This window comes from Mus musculus, chromosome 2 (assembly GCF_000001635.26).
Source record: "Mus musculus strain C57BL/6J chromosome 2, GRCm38.p6 C57BL/6J".
In the NCBI taxonomy this organism is placed as follows: domain Eukaryota; kingdom Metazoa; phylum Chordata; class Mammalia; order Rodentia; family Muridae; genus Mus; species Mus musculus.
The window spans coordinates 177,962,631-177,975,313 of record NC_000068.7 but is presented as its reverse complement, the minus strand read 5'-3'; positions in this window follow the sequence as shown (position 1 = coordinate 177,975,313).

The following is a 12,683-nucleotide window of genomic DNA, read 5'->3' as shown; positions in this document are numbered from 1 at the left end:
TAAATATCTTCAACAAAATTATAGAAGAAAATTTCCCCAACCAAAAAGAGATGCCCATGAACATACAAGGGACCTATAGAACTCCAAATAGACAGGACCAGAAAAGTATCTCCTGACACATAATAATCAGGACAACAAATGCACTAAATAAAGATACAATATTGAAAGCAGTAAGGGACAAAGGTCAAGTAACATATAGAGGCAGGGCTATTAGAATTACACCAGATGGTCCCTTCCAGTCGGTGCCAGCACCAGGTCCCCTTGGGCTCAGAGTCGACGGACACCCCTAAGGTCCCTACAGGACTCTCCACGTGATCTTAGGGCCACTGGTGAGTGGAACACAACTTCTGTTCCAATCCATCATGCACGGGACCTGAGACAGCATTAGGGACACAGAAAACCTGCCTGACCAGAGTTACAAGTCCCTTCCAGTTGGCGCCAGTACCTTCTCACCTTGTGTGCAGAGTTGGCAGACACCCCCACGATCTCTAGAGGACTGTCCACGCTATCTTAGGACCACTGACCAGACAGCTCCATGCTCCTCAAAGGAGACACCACTTCCAGGCACTGTAACATGCCCAGGATCTTTGACAACAGGATCCTAGGATAAAAGGAGCTTGGTCATACCACTATTTCAGGGTCTCAGAGGAAGCTTGACTGCCAAAAACTCTGACACACCCAGAATCTCAGGTTCACAGGAGCCCATAAGCAAAGGATCACAGAGAAAGCTGGACTCTTAGGAGTCCTGAATCAACCGGGATTATATGAACGACAGGCTCCAATCAGATATATTGAGGACAGCAAATAATTGAGATAATCAGATTGCAGAACAGAAGCAACAGAAACCAAGGTTACTTGGCATCATCAGAACCAAACTCTCCCACCATAGCAAGTACTGGATACACCATCACACCAGAAAAGCAAGACATGAATCTAAAGTCACTTCTTATGATGATGATGGAGGACATTAATTAGGAAATACAGGGAAACACAGGTAAACAGCTAGAAGCCCTTAAGCAGGAAACACAAAAATGCCTTAGAGAGTTACAGGGAAACAATACCAAACAGGAGATGGAATTGAACAAAACCATCTAGGATCTAAAAAGGGAATAGAAACAAAAAGAAAACCCAAAGGGAGACAACACTGGAGATACAAACCCTAGGAAAGAAATCAGGAACCGTAGATCGAGCATCAGCAACAGAATACACGAGATGGAAGAGAGAATCTCAGGGGCATAAGATTCCATAGGGAACATGGACACAACAATCAAAGAAAATGCAAAATGCAAAAAGATCCTAACTCAAAATATCCAGGAAATCCAGGACACAATGAGAAGACCAAACCTATGGATAATAGGAGTAGATGAGAATGAAGATTTTCAACTTAAAAGCCAGCAAATATCTTCAACAAAATTATAGAAGAAAACTTTCCATACCTAAAAAAGAGATGCCCATGAACATACAAGAAGCCTACAGAACTCCAAATAGACTGAACCAGAAAAGAAATTCCTCCCGACACATAATAATTAAAATAACAAATGCACTAAATAAAGACAAAATATTAAAAGCAGCAAGGGTAAAAGATCAAGTAACATATAAAGGCAGGCCTATTAGAATTACTGAAGACTTCTCACCAGAGACTATGAAAGCTAGAAGATCCTGGACAGATGTTATACAGACACTAAGAGAACACAAATGCCAGCCCAGGTTACTATAACCAGCCAAACTCTCAATTACCATTGATGGAGAAACCAAAGTATTCTGTAACAAAACCAGATTCACACAATATATTTGCATGAATCCAGCCCTTCAAAGGATAATAACAGAAGAAAACCAATACAAGGATGGAATCTATCCCCTAGAAAAAGCAAGAAAGTAATCCTTCAGCAAACCTAAACGAAGACAGCCACAAGAACAGAATGCCAACTCTAACAACAAAAATAATAGGAAGCAACAATTACTTTTCCTTAGTATCTCTTAATATCAATGGGCTCAATTCCCCAATAAAAAGACATAGACTAACAGACTGGCTACACAAACAGGACCCAACATTTTGCTGCTTACAGGAAACCCACATCAGGGAAAAAGATACTACCCCAGAGTGAAAGGCTGGAAAACAATTTTCCAAGCAAACTGTCCGAAGAAACAAGCTGGAATAGCCATTCGAATATCGAATAAAATCGACTTCCAACCCAAAGTTATCAAAAAAGACAGGGAGGGGTACTTTATAGTCATCAAAGGTAAAATCTTTCAAGAGGAACTCTCAATTTTGAATATCTATGCTCCAAATGCAAGGGAAGCCACATTCATTAAAGAAACTTTAGTAAAGCTCAAAGAACATATTGCACCTCATACAATAATAGTGGCAGACTTCAACACCCCACTTTCATCTATGAGCAGATCGTGGAAACAGAAACTAAACAGGGACACAGTGAAACTAACAGAAGTTATGAAACAAATGGATTTAACAGATATCTACAGAACATTTTATCCTAAAACAAAAGGATAATAAATCTCAGCACCTCATGGTACCTTCTCCAAAATCGACCATGTAATTGGCCACAAAACAGGCCTCAACAGATATAAAAATATTGAAATTGTCCCATGCATCCTATCAGATCACTATGGACTATAAGGCTGATCTTCAATAACAACATAAATAATAGAAAGCCAACATTCACCTGGGAACTGAACAACGCTCTCCCCAATGATACCTTGGTCAAGGAAGAAATAAAGAAAAAAATTAAAGACTTTTTAGAGTTTAATGAAAATGAAACCACAACATACCCAAACTTATGAGACACAATGAAAGCAGTCCTAAGAGGAAAACTCAAAGCTCTGAGTGCCTCCAAAAAGAAAGCAGAGAGAGCACACACTAGCAGCTTGAAGCACAACTAAAACCTCCAGAACAAAAGGAAGTAAAATCACCCATGAGGAGTAGATGGCAGGAAATAATCAAACTCACTGCTGAAATCAACCAAGTGGAAATGAAGAGAACTATACAAAGAATCAACCCATCAAAGAGCTGGTTCTTTGAGGAAATCATCAAGATAGATGAACCCTTAGTCAAACTCACTAGAGGGAACAAGGACAGTATCCTAATTAACAAAATCAGAAATGAAAAGGGAGACATAACAACAGATCCTGAGGAAATAAAAAACACCATCAGATCGTACTACAAAACTGGAAACCTGGATGGAATGAACAAATTCTAGACAGATACAAGGTACCAAAGTGTACTCAGGATCAGAATAATGACCTACCAGTCCTGTGTCTCCTAAAGAACAGGACGCAGTCACAAATAGTCTCCAACCAAAGAAAAAAGCCCAGGACCAGATGGGTTTAGTGCAGAGTTCTACCAGATCTTCAAAGAAGACCTCACTACAGTTCTTTTCAAACTATTGCACAAAATAGAAACAGAAGGTACCTTACCCAATTCATTCTATGAAGTCACAATTACTCTGATACCTAAACTACAAAAAGACCCAACAAAGATAGAGAACTTCATCAGGGAAAGAGACAGACACTACCTCAGAGTGAAAAGCTGGAAAACAATTTTCCAAGCGAATGGTCTGAAGAAACAAGCTGGAGTAGCCATTCTAATATCTAATAAAATCGACTTCCAACCCAAAGTTATCAAAAAAGACAAGGAGGGACACTTCATACTCATCAAAGGTAAAATCCTCCAAGAGGAACTCTCAATTCTGAATATATACGCTCCAAATGCAAGGGCAGCCACATTCATTAAAGACACTTTAGTAAAGCTCAAAGCACATATTGCACCTCACACAATAATAGTGGGAGACTTCAACACACCATTTTCATCAATGGACAGATCGTGGAAACAGAAACTTAATAGGGACACAGTGAAACTAACAGAAGTTATGAAACAAATGGATCTGACAGATATCAAAGAACATTTTATCCTAAAACAAAAGGATATACCTTCTTCTCAGCACCTCATGGGACCTTCTCCAAAACTGACCATATAATTGGCCACAAAACAGGCCTCAACAGATACAAAAATATTGAAATTGTCCCATGCACCTTATCAGATCACTATGGACTATAAGGCTGATCTTCAATAACAACATAAATAATGGAAAGCCAACATTCACGTGGAAACTGAACAACACTCTTCTCAATGATTGATACCTTGGTCAAGGAAGGAATAAAGAAAGAAATTAAAGACTTTTTAGAGTTTAATGAAAATGAAGCCACAACATACCCAAACCTATGGGACACAATGAAAGCATTTCTAAGAGTGAAACTCATAGCTCTGAGTGCCTCCAAGAAGAAACAGAAGAGAGCACATACTAGCAGCTTGACAACACATCTAAAAGCTCTAGAAAAAAAGGAAGCAAATTCACCCAAGAGGAGTAGACGGCAGGAAATAATCAAACTCAGGGGTGAAATCAACCAAGTGGAAACAAGAAGAACTATTCAAGAGTTGGTTCTTTGAGAAAATCAACAAGATAGATAAAGCCTTAGCTAGACTCACTAGAGGGCACAGGGACAACATCCTAATTAACAAAATCAGAAATGAAAAGGGAGACATAACAACAGATCCTGGAGAAATCCAAAACACCATCAGATCCTTCTACAAAAGGCTATACTCAACAAAACTGGAAAACCTGGATAAAATGGACAAATTTCTAGACAGATACCAGGTACCAAAGTTAAATCAGGATCAAGTTAACGATCTAAACAGTCCCATATCCCCTAAGGAAATAGAAGCAGTCATTAATAGTCTCCCAACCAAAAACAGCCCAGGACCAGATGGGTTTAGTGCAGAGTTCTACCAGAACTTCAGAGAAGATCTAATCCCAGTTCTGCAGAAACTATTCCAGAAAATAGAAGTAGAGGGAACTCTACCCAACTCATTCTATGAAGCCACAATTACTCTGATACCTAAACCACAGGAAGATCCAACAAAGATAGAGAACTTCAGACCAATTTCCCTTATGAATATCGATGCAAAAATCCTCAATAAAATTCTTGCTAACCGAATCCAAGAACACATTAAAGCAATCATCCATCCTAACCAAGTAGGTTTTATTCCAGGGATGCAGGGATGGTTTAATATAGGAAAATCCATCAATGTAATCCATTATATAAACAAACTCAAAGACAAAAACCACATGATCATCTCGTTAGATGCGGAAAAAGCATTCGACAAGATCCAACACCCATTCATGATAAAAGTCTTGGAAAGATCAGGAATTCAAGGCCCATACCTAAACATGATAAAAGCAATCTACAGCAAACCAGTAGCCAACATCAAAGTAAATGGTGAGAAGCTGGAAGCAATCCCACTAAAATCAGGGACTAGACAAGGCTGCCCACTTTCTCCCTACCTCTTCAACATAGTACTTGAAGTCCTAGCCAGAGCAATTAGACAACAAAAAGAGATCAAGGGGATACAAATTGGAAAAGAGGAAGTCAAAATATCACTTTTTGCAGATGATATGATAGTATATATAAGTGACCCTAAAAATTCCACCAGAGAACTCCTAAAGCTGATAAACAGCTTCGGTGAAGTAGCTGGATCTAAAATTAACTCAAACAAGTCAATGGCCTTTCTCTACACAAAGAATAAACAGGCTGAGAAAGAAATTAGGGAAACAACACCCTTCTCAATAGTCACAAATAATATAAAATATCTTGGCGTGACTCTAACTAAGGAAGTGAAAGATCTGTATGATAAAAACTTCAAGTCCCTGAAGAAAGAAATTAAAGAAGATCTCAGAAGATGGAAAGATCTCCCATGCTCATGGATTGGCAGGATCAACATTGTAAAAATGGCTATCTTTCCAAAAGCAATCTACAGATTCAATGCAATCCCCATCAAAATTCCAACTCAATTCTTCAACGAATTAGGAAGAGCAATCTGCAAATTCATCTGGAATAACAAAACACCTAGGATAGCAAAAGCTCTTCTAAAGGATAAAAGTACCTCTGGTGGAATCACCATGCCTGACCTAAAGCTTTACTACAGAGCAATTGTGATAAAAACTGCATGGTACTGGTATAGTGACAGACAAGTAGACCAATGGAATAGAATTGAAGACCCAGAAATGAACCCACACACCTATGGTCACTTGATCTTCGACAAGGGAGCTAAAACCATCCAGTGGAAAAAAGACAGCATTTTCAACAAATGGTGCTGGCACAACTGGTTGTTATCATGTAGAAGAATGCGAATCGACCCATTCCTCTCTCTTTGTACTAAGGTCAAATCTAAGTGGATCAAGGAACTCCACATAAGACCAGAGACACTGAAACTTAAAGAGGAGAAAGTGGGAAAAAGTCTCAAAGATATGGGAACAGGGAAAACATTCCTGAATAGAACAGCAATGGCTTGTGCTTTAAAATCGAGGATTGACAAATGGGACCTCATGAAACTGTAAAGCTTCTGCAAGGCAAAAGACACCGTCAATAAGACAAAAAGACCACCAAGAGATTGGGAAAGGATCTTTACCTATCTTAAATCAGATAGGGGACTAATATCCAATATATATAAAGAACCCAAGAGGGTGGACTCCAGAATATCAAATAGCCCCCTTAAAATATGGGGCTCAGAGCTGAACAAAGAATTCTCACCTGAGGAATACTGAAAGGCTGAGAAACACCTGAAAAAATGTTCAACATCCTTAATCATCAGAGAAATGCAAATCAAAACAACCCTGAGATTCCATCTCACACCAGTCAGAATGGCTAAGATCAAAAATTCAGGTGACAGCAGATGCTGGCGAGGATGTGGAGAAAGAGGAACACTCCTCCATTGTTGGTGGGATTGTAAGCTCGTACAACCACTCTGGAAATCAGTCTGGCGGTTCCTCTGAAAATTGGACATAGTACTACTGGAGGATCCTGCAATACCTCTCCTGGGCATATATCCAGAAGATGTCCCAACCGGTAAGAAGGACACATGCTCCACTATGTTCATAGCAGCCTTATTTATAATAGCCAAAAGCTGGAAAGAACCCAGATGTCCCTCAACAGAGGAATGGATATAAAAAATGTGGTACATTTACACAATGGAGTACTACTCAGCTATTAAAAAGAATGAATTCACGAAATTCTTAGGCAAATGGTTGGACCTGGAGGGCATCATCCTGAGTGAGGTAACCCAATCACAAAAGAACTCAAATGAAATGTACTCACTGATAAGTGGATATTAACCCAGAAACTTAGTATAGTGAGATATAAGGTACAATATGTAAAACGTATGAAACTGAAGAAGAACGAAGACAAAAGTGTGGACACTTTGCTCATTCTTAGAATTGGAAACAATCACCCATGGAAGGAGTTACAGAGACAAAGTTTGGAGCTGAGACAAAAGGATGGTCCATCTAGAGACTGCCATATCCAGGGATCCATCCCATAATTAGCCTCCAAGTGATGATACCATTGCATACACTAGCAAGCCTTTGTTGCAAGGACAGTGATATAGCTGTCCCTTGTGAGACTAGGCCGGGGCCTAGCAAACACAGAAGTGGATGCTCACAGTCAACTATTGGATGGATCACAGGGCCCCCAATGGAGGAGCTAGAGAAAGTATCCAAGGAGCTAAAGAGATCTGCAACCCTATCGGTGGAACAACATTATGAACTAACCAGTACCCCAGAGCTCTTGAATCTAGCTGCATATGTATCAAAAGATGACCTAGTCGGCCATCACTGGAAAGAGAGGCCCATTGGTCAGGCAAACGTTATATGCCCCAGTACAGGGGAATGCCAGGGCCAAAAAATGGGAATGGGTGAGTAGGGGAGTGGGGGGGGCACTTTTGGGATAGCATTGGAAATGTAATTGAAGAAAATACGTAATTAAAAAAAGGAAAAAAATAGAGAACTTCAGACCAATTTACCTTATGAATATCAATGCAAAAATACTCAATAAAATTCTTGCTAACCGAATCCAAGAACACATCAAAAGGATCATCCATCATGACCAAGAGGGCTTCATCCCAGGGAAGCAGGGATGGTTTAATATACGGAAATCCATCAACATAATCCACTATATAAACAAACTCAAAGACAAAACTCACATGATCATCTTGTTAGATGCCCAGAAAGCAGTTGACAAAATCTAACACTCATTCATGATAAAAGTCTTGGAAAGAGCAGGAATTCAAGGCCCATATCTAAACATAATAAAATCAATCTACATCAAACCAGTAGCCAACATCCAAGTAAATGGAGAGAAGCTGGAAGCAATCCCACTAAAATCAGGGACTACACAAGGCTGCCCACTTTCTCCCTTTCTATTCAATATAGTACTCAAAGTCCTAGCCAGAATAATTAGACAACAAAAGGAGGTCAATGGGATACAAATTGGAAAGGAAGAAGTCAAAATATCACTATTTGCAGATGATATGATAGTATATATAGTGATCCTAAAAATTCCACCAGAGAACTCCTAAACCTGATAAACAGCTTCAGTGAACTAGCTGCATATAAAATTAACTCAAACAAATCATTGGCCTTTCTCTACACAAAGGATAAACAGGCTGAGAAAGAAATTAGGGAAACAGTACCCTTCACAATAGTCACAAAAAATATAAAATACCTTGGTGTGACACTAAGGAAGAGAAAGATCTGTATGATAAGATCTTCAAGTCTCTGAAGAAAGAAATCAAAGAAAATCTCAGAAGATGGAAAGATCTCTGATGCACATGGGTTGGCAGGATCAATATAGTGAAATTAGCTATCTTGCCAAAAGCAATCTACAGATCCAATGCAATCCCCATCAAAATTCCAACTCAATTCTTCATCAAATTAGAAAGGGCAATTTGCAAATTCATCTGTATTAACAAAAGACCTAGGATAGGAAAAATTCTTCTCAATGATAAAAGAATCTCTGGTGGAATCACCATGCCTGACCTAAAGCTGTACTACAGAGCAATTGTGATGAAAACTGCATGGTGCTGGTATAGCGACAGTCAAGTAGACCAATGGAATAGAATTGAAGACCCAGAAATGAACCCACACACCTATAGTAACTTGATCTTTGACAAGGGAGCTAAAACCATTCAGTGGAAAAGAGACAGCATTTTCATCAAATGGTGTTGGCACAATTGGCAGTTATCATGTAGAAGAACGCGAATTGATTCATTCTCATCTCCTTGTTCTAAGGTTAAACCTAAGTGGACCAAGGAACTCCACATAAAACCAGAGACACTGAAACTTATCTAGGAGAAAGTGGGGAAAAGCCTTGAAGATATGGAGAAAAGTTTCTGAATCGAACAGCCATGGCTTGTGCTGTAAGGTTGAGAATTGGCAAATGGGACCTCATAAAATTGCAAAGCTTCTGTAAGGCAAAAGACACTGTCAATAAGACAAAAAGGCCACCAACAGATTGGGAAAGAATCTTTACCAATCCTAAATCAGATAGGGGACTAATATCCAATATATATAAAGAACTCAAGAATGTGGACTTCAGAAAATCAAATAACCCCATTAAAAAAAATGGAGCTCAGAGCTAAACAAAGAATTCTCAACTGAGGAATACCAAATGGTTGAGAAGCACCTGAAAAAATGTTCAGTATCCTTAATCATCAGGAAAATTCAAATCAAAACAACCCTGAGATTCCATCTCACACCAGTCAGTATGACTAAGATAAAAAATTCAGGTAACAGCAGATGCTGGTAAGGATGTGGAGAAAGAGGGACACTCCTCCATTGTTGGTGGGATTGCAAGCTTGTACAACCACTCTGGAAATCAGTCTAATGGTTCCTCAGAAAATTGGACATAGTACTACTGGAGGATCCAGTAATATGTCTCCTGGGTATATACCCAGATATTCCAACTGATAATAAGAACACATGCTCCACTATGTTCCTAGCAGCCTTATTTATAATAGCCAGAAGCTGGAGAGAACCCAGATGTCCCTCAACAGAGGAATGTATACAAAAACATGTGGTACATTTACACAATGGAGTACTATTCAGCTATTAAAAGCAATGAATTTATTAAATTCCTAGGCAAATGGATGGATCTGGAGAATATCATCCTGAGTGAGTTGACCCAATGACAAGAGAACTCATATGATATGCATTCAGGGATAAGTGGATAGTAGCCCAGAAACTTAGAATACCTAAGATACAATTTGCAAAACACATGAAACTCAAGAAGAAGGAAGACCAAAGTGTGGACACTTCACCCCTTCTTAGAATTGGGAACAAAACACCCATGGAAGGAGTTACAGAGACAAAGTTTGGAGCTGAGACAAAAGTATGGACCATCTAGAGACTGCCCCACACTGAGGTCCATCCCATAATCAGCCTCCAAACACAGACACTATTGCATATGCCAGTAAGAATTTGCTGAAAGGACTCTGATATAGCTGTCACTTGTGAGTCTATGCCAGTGCCAGGCAAACACAGAAGTGGATGCTCACAGTCAACTATTGGATGGAACACAGGGCCCCCAGTGGGGAGCTAGTGAAAGTACCCAAGGAGCTGAAGGGGTCTGCAACTCTATAGGTGGAACAACAATATGAACTAACCAATACCCCTGAGGTCGTATCTCTAGCTGCACATGTAGCAGAAGATTGCCTATTCGGCCATCATTGGGAAGAGAGGCCCTTTGGTCTTGCAAACTTTATATGCCCCAATACAGGGGAAACACCAGGGCCAAGACATGGGAGTTGGTGGGTAGGGGAGCATGGAGGAGGCAAAGTATAGGGAACTTCCAGGATTGCATTTGAAATGTAAATGAAGTAAATACCTAATAAAAAATTGGAAGAAAAAAAAAGTCTTTCACCAGTAATTGACTGTTGAACGTATTGGAGAGGTTGGCTATTTTACCTTCAATTTTTGGTGTCAATGGCAAGTGCTGTTCTCTGTCTCTTATGGATGCACCGGCCTAATTTTTTGTTCTTTGTTGCCATATGACAATGATTCTATGTCTAGTTTTTTTCTCTTTGTTGAAACAATTGTGCCTAAATGAGTTCTAATATTACATGGATATGTTTAGCTTTTCTGTTTTTAGGGACTGTCTCTCAGTTTTATATGTTATGTTGTTACACAGAAGACTTCGTTTTCTTCACTATGAGTATTTTCTGTATATCCATTTGATAATGTCTGACAACAAAGAGTTCTTAATATAGGTGTGAGCATTACTTTATTTAACATTTTTGCTTAGTCATTACCCAGTTTCCCAGTGACTTCATACTGTCAGAAAGCTGGTGTTTCTATGATAAGCATGCATCAGATTGAAATGCTAATTATTGTGTACTATGACCAATGCTCAAGAAAAATACAGAAAATTAACAAACAGGAATTTGAGGTACATGAGCCTAGATAATGACCTAATGAATCTGTTTCTTTTTTTTTTAATATAGATTTTAAATGTTAAAATGGCATTTGTGGGCTGGAGAGATGGCCCAGTGCTTAAGAGCACTAGCTGATCTTACAGACATCCTGAATTCAATTCCCAGCAACCACATGGTGGCTCCCAACCATCTGTAATGGGATCCAATACTCTCTTTTCCTGTGTCCGAAGACCACTATCGTGTACTCATTTACATAAAATAATTAAATAAAAATTTTCAAAATGACAAAATAAAAAAAAAGAACTGAATGATCTGAGCAGTCCACTAACCCACTTTCAATAGAATAAAAGAGAATACTATACACAAAAGATTCAATACAAGGACCAGCTTTGAGGACAGCTGCAGAAAGAAGATAGTGGTGTTTGTAGGAAAGAAGCTATGTAGGGGCTGGTGATGGTTCGGCGGTTAAGAACACTGACTGTTCTTTTGAATGTCTTGAGTTCAAATCTCAACAACCACATGGTGGCTTAGAACCTTCTATAATGACATCTGACATCCTCTACTGGTGTGTCTGAAGACAGCTACAGTGTACTTACATATAAGTAATAAACAAATCTTTTTTATTTATATTTTTTAGAAAGGAAGCTATGTATGCAGGAGGTGACACAGCTAGAGGAGTGGGAATACCTAAGACCTTAGAGTCAGGGCAATTTCATCATAATCTCAAATTGCTGAACAAGAAGCTATAAGTTTTGGTGTTTTCCCTGCTGAATTATGGTATTGTTTGGTCTGTTTATTCTTTCCTATCTTCTGACTTTTTTCTGGTAAGGTGTGTTTCTATTATAACACTGTATGTTGGAAACATAATGTCTCTCTTAAGGATATGGTACAGTGTGGTCAGATTAAAATAATTTTTACTTCTGAAAAAACTTGTAGTAGTTAAATGAGAGTGGTTCCCATAGACTCATATGTTTGAAAACTTACGTTTAGTTTGTGGAGTTCTTTGGGACAGAGAGCATACGTGTGGCCCTTTTGCAAGAGGTCTGTCACATGGGTACATTTTCAGGTTTTAACATCTTCTGACCATGCCCATATTGCTAGCTACCTCTTGCCTGTGGATCAAAATATGAATTCTCATCTCTGCCTGATGCTATGTGTTTATGCTGCTATGATTGACTCTAACACTTTGGAACTGTAAACCCGATTTCATGCCTTCAATTATAATTTGTCCATGGTGTGTTTTATAATAACAATAGAAAAGTAAATATATACACATGTTGTGTGGAAGGTCAGAACCCTTCCAACTATAGGAACCAGGATGGAATACTGTTCAAACTTTATCTCTAGAGCAGTTATAATCTGTCCTGTGTCTTTGAAGTTAGGCATGATCCCAAGATTGACAATT